Genomic DNA, 6588 nt, shown 5'->3' on the forward strand with positions numbered 1-6588 from the left:
TGCCTGTGTCAATAAAATTATTAAATAACTTTTCCTTTCTACCTTATTACTTTCAGTTAAACAAACCATTACAAGTTGTCAAGCAAACATTTCCAAGATCATAAAACTGTTCACAGAGCTTATAGCTAATTTCTAGCATTACAGGAAGCAAAGGCTTGCACCTGCCCAGGGTTTAACATTCAAGTCCCAAACCAAATCCCTAAGCAACCATACCTTTAAGGTATGATCCTCTTCAATGCTCTCTTCCAACCCAGCAAGTCCACCAAACGCAATCAATAGATGCCTAAAAAATTTCATTCAGTCAAATAACAAGTATAAGTGGATAAGCAGGTACAAATCTCTATTTATATAACTATACATTAGCTTCATGTTTCAATTTTTCTTAAAGAAAAGCAACGGAACCTGATATATCGATACTAATTATAGGTCCATGGTCCTCTTAAATACACTCAGAGCAATCAATTGTTAAACCAAAATATTCAACAGGAATTATGCCTACTAACCCTTTTAACCTTGATGCATCTTTACATATATGTATATATATGTATGTATTATATAGATATATTTTCTTAAAGCAATATATATATATATATATATATATAAAAAGAATGGCTGCCTCACGCCAAATCTTTGAAAAAGCTACTAGGCCACCTACTTGATTGGAAAATAACAAAAACCAGCCATTTTTAAAGTAGCAATTCAAGCACTTGTAGAAAAGTAAAAAAGGAAATGGAGAAGGTGGGGTGGGATGCGCTATCTATCTCATGTTACAGGAGGGAAGGATTTTTCTTCCATTGCGAAAGCCTGATGGAGAAAGAGATGAGATGTTCCTCACGGAGCTATCACCAGCTAGTCCTTAAGTTGCAAAGAGATGCAGCAAAAATGAAATTGAAGGAAGAATATGGCATGGTTCATTTTCATAACTTCTCCAACTTCAGAAATTTCAATTGGCATGATGCATTTAGCAGGATATTAAAGGTGAGCTCACACCAATTTTCTACATATGCCCTGAAAGAAATCAGAGTTCGACAGATTGAAAGAGGTTCAAAACCCGTCCCACATACATCAAGAATCTCCCTATAAATAAGCAATCTAGTTGATGGACACAATATGCATCTAGCAAAGAGAACAACCACCATTTGTGGCTAAATACCAGCTACCCAGGAAAAGCAATACCCGCCTCATCTACAAGTACAATCTTATCAATTAATGGTTAGTACCTGAAAGCGGGTATAGTGAAATCGGAGGAATTGATAATCTGACCATGCTCTGAGGTCCTAATCAAATGATCATAGCCACCCTGTCATTGAGATAATAGAAGTTGGTAAGGAAGGTCATATCCGAACGATTAGAGACACAACAAGAATAGATAAGGCAAAGAGAGGCATAGAGTCAATGTATGGATACCTCGTATGGACATTCAGTCATTACCGAAGTGATATTGGAAGCGTAGCGCACTTTGTACCCCCAATACATCCCTGCTTCTTCCCTTGGCTTGGATGATGATACAACCTGCCATGATATATCTAGAAAAATGCCATAGGAAAAAAAGCATTACGTATCTAAGATTCATACTAAAAGATGAAAAGAAACCTTGACTAACTATTAAGAAAGGAATCACCATAGTTAAAAGAATTCAGAACAAAACATTCATTACTAGCATCCAGATTCCAGCTGTCTCCCATAGCCATTGGAACTCTTGTTCCAGGATCACGACATTCTGCATATTGTCAACAAAATCAATTAATCGCTAACTCCCGGGATTCAGAAAAACAAAGAAGAAAACTATCAGGCAATAACTCGTGAAAGACTAGCAAAACCATACAACGAGAATACCTTACTCAAGCCCGCATCAACTAACGTCCCAACACCATCTGGAGATCTTTCCTTTAGTGTGACACCTATGCATTAATGGCAAATATTTTCCATTACCAATATTACAGAATTGGTCTAAAGTTTCAAATTTTAGGGTTATCAGCAATTGCATAAAGAGAAAAGTAAAATAAGTACAATTTTTTAGTGCAAGCAATCTCCTGCAGACTTATCAACAAGAAAAGACTATAAACAAAGTTACATTTGATGTATTGCATAATCACCTTCTCCAGGATGTATTATAGTTTTATACTTCTTTACAAAAGGAGAGTGTGCTTCTTCATTGAACTGCAAAGATCAAGCAAAATAGGGAGTCAACAAATGAGTAAAATTCACAGGGTATAAGTTCAGGTAAATAACCAAAAAGGCATCAGTGAAAAGAAACATATTGATTATCATAATGATATTACCTGTGATATGTGCTCTGCAGCTACAACCCTAGGTTCGACAACTTCATAGTTTGCAATGACAAGTGTATTTGGAACACTTCCGTCGGTCTGACAAAAGTACAGGGGGAAGCAAAAACAAAGGGGATTTAAACGGACACAACAAAAATGTAAAAGAGGATGATACAATAATACAAACCAAACAAGACGGCATGACATATGTGTAATGTGCTAACAAGTAATGACAATCAACATTTATGAAAATGAATGATACATTGAATGACTGAATATATATGACATGAACTGAGTTAGTTTCCGAACACTGATTTTCACAATCAGATGCATCAGACTGACAGTTACCGAATCAGTTCACACTACATCACTAACCGCCATCCAAAATCTAACAACTCAATAAGCAAGGTATAAACACGGCAATCATGAAACAAAATTCCAAAGAAATGTAAAAATTCCCCCTTCCGATCAAATAACAAAACAGAGTTTAGATGCTCAAAGAGGAAATCAACATTACCTGTTCAGAAAGATAAAGACGCTGAGGTTCTTGTAAGTAGCTTGGTCTAGCTACGGACCCCATCTACGAAAACAAAAAACCAATGGATTAGTTTCCACATACTCAAAAGTTCTAACATAGATATAGAGCTAATGGGGCCTTAAAAATGCAGCCTTTTGCAAAGAGTCTATCGTGTTTCCGTAGTACTTGTACTAAATCAGGACTTCCACAATTCTAAGAGCAATTCTATGAGTTCACAGATTACCCATCTATCTCTGTTCACTCATTAAACCGAAATTTCCAAATAAAATTGACATCTTGAATTCTTAAAAAAGCAACCTGAACCTGAACCACAATATGTGCAAACCCAATCAAAATCCTACATTCAATTAGTTTAAGCTAATTGCAGAAACTGGAAACCAATATTGAAAATCGATGTCATACATAAACCATAACCCTAATGCTGAATTCATCATCCATAAGATCAAAGCAAAGAGAAACCAATCATCTGCGTTAGAGAAATAGAGAGAGAGAGAGAGAGAGAGGCAAAAAGGGACCTGGAGTCCCGAAGCTTGGCGGTGGACTTCTTCTCGACGCTGAGAACGATGGTGTCGGTGCCATGGATGCTGACAGCAGCGTTACCCTTTCGCACGGCTTCGAGGGCGTACTCGACCAGGAAGAGCTGGCCGTCGGGAGAAAAGACTGTAATGGCCCTATCGTACCTAGCCATCTTTCTTCTTCTACTCTATTGCTTTCTTCTTCTTCCTCATGTAGATTATTCAAGAAGTATTGTCTCACAAGATAAGCTGCTTTATCCGTCTCTTGCCAAAACTGCAGGAAAACTCAATTACAACATTGAAATTCAGCCCCATTCAATGAAATTGGAATGAACCTGGAAGGGCCAAAGGTGAGGGCGATCGATGGAGTCGCCGCGCTTGAAATAAACCTTGACAGAAGAAGCGTCCGCGACCTAAAACCTCTTCTGCATCTCGGACGAGTAGGAGAGAGAAAGTGGATCTATGGGACACTCTACCTCCTCCATCACTGAAGAGGATTTGGATTTCAGAGGATAAAGAATAGAAGCAAGGAGATCGAGAGACTGAAAGAGGTTTCAGGAGAGAGAGGGGTTTCGCGGGGGAAGAGAGAGATAGAGAAGGGAGGGGTTCGCGACTGAGAGAGCTCGAGAGAGGTTAGGTTTCGTTTTGTTTGTTTTTTTTCTTTTCTTTCAGACACGATGTGGCAAGGACTGGGTAAGGGCACAATTAAACTTCAATAAATTCTAAAGTTGCTCACACAACAGAAACCTCATCAACTGTCGTATGAGTGCACTACATAAAATCAAAATGCCAAAATATGGAGGGAAACATGGCGCCTACAATATTTTGGCTCAAAATATTGCCGCCCAGTTCCAAGTTCACACAACAGAAAAATTTTAATATGTTGTCTGATGACCACAACTTACACTAGGCCTATCTAAGGGAAGACATTCAAGCAAGCTTACTCAAACTTTGGTGCTTAGTTTTTCAATCACACAACGGAAATAATGAAACCCGTTGTACCTAGTAGCCCAAATTTTAGTGTTTCAAGAGCCAACCAAGACTCCAAAGTGGAGGGAAATCTGCCGCTAAATTTTTTAACACTCAGACGACGGACAATACTTAATTTCGTTGTGCAATGTAGTTTTGATAAAAAAGTTATCACTTTGTTGACATTCACACAACAGAATATCCCTAATACCGTTGTACAATCGAGCTTACTTAAACACACAACAGATGATTTCTATTCTGTTGTGTGATTAGTGTTGTGTGATTAACTTTTTGTAGTAGTGACAGTTCGAAAATACCAAACGAGATATCAAATAGACCCAATCACATAGGGATTTTCAATGTGAAGAAAATGTGAGAAATTTCAATCAAATAGACCCAATCACAGAAAATACTCAATAGGAATAAAACCCAAGAGATATTTTAGATTTAACCTGTGAAATTTTGAGAGAGAGCTAGTCAGCCTCTTCTTCTTCTGCTTGATGCAAGAGAACAATGACTTGACGTACGGATAGACCTCGCCGTAACATCTTCAGGAAGCAAGAGACGATAGATTGAGACCGAGGATGAAACTCGAGTTATTTCTGCTTCTTGCTCCAGATCAAGAAGAAAAGGGTTTAAGGGAGGGAGAGACGGAGAGAGAACAGAGAAGAAAATAGAAGAAAAAGAAAATTAAAGTTGATTGGAATGTGTGAACAAGAAAATAGGCTGGGTGCGGGCGGGCAATTTAAATATTTTCAAGTATGACGTTTACGGATTAGTAATGGCGTCTAACGGACGCCGTTTATTATTTCTTAGTATGACGTTTATAAACGTCATGGATTTGTCTATGATTATAGTGTTTAACAAACGCTGTCTTTTATTTTTTTTTTATGGCGTTTATGGAACGTCATGTTGTTTAAATTTTTTTATGGCGTTTCAAAAGTGTCACAAATCTTTTACTATAAAATTATTCATGACGTTTCAACCTGAAAACGTCATTAAAATGTTTTTTGCTGACGTTTTTACCAAAATGCCATAAAAAAACTGTCATTAAAAACTGTCATTAAAGGCTATCTTTACAGATCGATCTTCCACTAGTCCAAAAGTAAATAATTTAAGAAGAGACATAAACTTTACGACGGGAATAGCAACGTTTATATGTTTAAGCTCACTTGGCCATTCTCATATGAAGGAAACCCTCATTAACCACCAAAAAAGAATTGTTCCTATCAATTAATTTTGAGTTCAAGAGAAATGCAAAATTTCCAACTCACACTTCAATTCAAATAAAGATAACATGCAAAGACTAAACTAAAACTCCAAGTCTCCCCAAATTAACCAAAACAATCATTTATTTTCTTGGTCTGAAACCAAAACCATCATAATCAAGAAAGAAGAAGTTAAAATAGACTTTTCAAGTCTGAATTCTGAACTAAGGTTTATGAAGAACAGTAACTAAGGTTTATGAAGAACAGTAGGAAATGCAGCCATCCAGAGCACCATAAATAAAGACCAGAACAGATAGAAGGTTGTGCTCTATTTGTAACACATACAAAACCATGGGGTCGTTAACTTTTTCCCATAAAGTTTGTTCTCTAGCATGCTTTACTTTGTATGTCCAGCTAGTTTCATTACTAAACATTGCTTTTGCTTCTACTAGTTCAGCTGAAGCAGACGCTCTTCTCAAATGGAAAGCCAACTTTCAAAACCAAACTCAAAATAATTTGACCTCCTGGACTTACTTTCCCATCAATTCCACCCATCCAAAAGAAAATGGAAGCCCATGCAATCTTTGGAATGGTATTTCATGCAACCCTGCTGGAAGTGTCAACAAGATAAACCTCATAAATTCTGGAATTCATGGTACGCTGCATGGATTTTCATTCCTTTCCTTCCCTAACCTGGAATATCTTGACCTTAGCGTTAATTAACTCTTCGATTCCATCCCACCTCAGATTAGTTTCCTCTCCAAACTCACCTATCTTGATCTATCTTGTAATCTGTTGTCTGGGAAAATCCCACTAGAAATTGGTCTTCTGGGAAATCTTCAAGTCTTGCATCTAAATGAAAACCAGTTAAATGGCTCAATTCCTCGAGAAATAGGGCAGCTTAAGTTTCTTTATGAGCTTGCTCTATACATCATCAGTCTAGAAGGTCTAATTCTTGCTTCTTTGGGTAATTTGAGTAACCTGACTTCTTTGTATCTCTATAGTAATAACCTTTCTGGTGCTATTCCTGTTTCTCTGGGTAATTTGAGCAACCTTACTCTTTTGTATCTTCAAGAAAATCAACTTTC

The sequence above is a fragment of the Rosa chinensis genome, chromosome 3, assembly GCF_002994745.2.
Source record: "Rosa chinensis cultivar Old Blush chromosome 3, RchiOBHm-V2, whole genome shotgun sequence".
Taxonomy (NCBI): Eukaryota; Viridiplantae; Streptophyta; class Magnoliopsida; order Rosales; family Rosaceae; genus Rosa; species Rosa chinensis.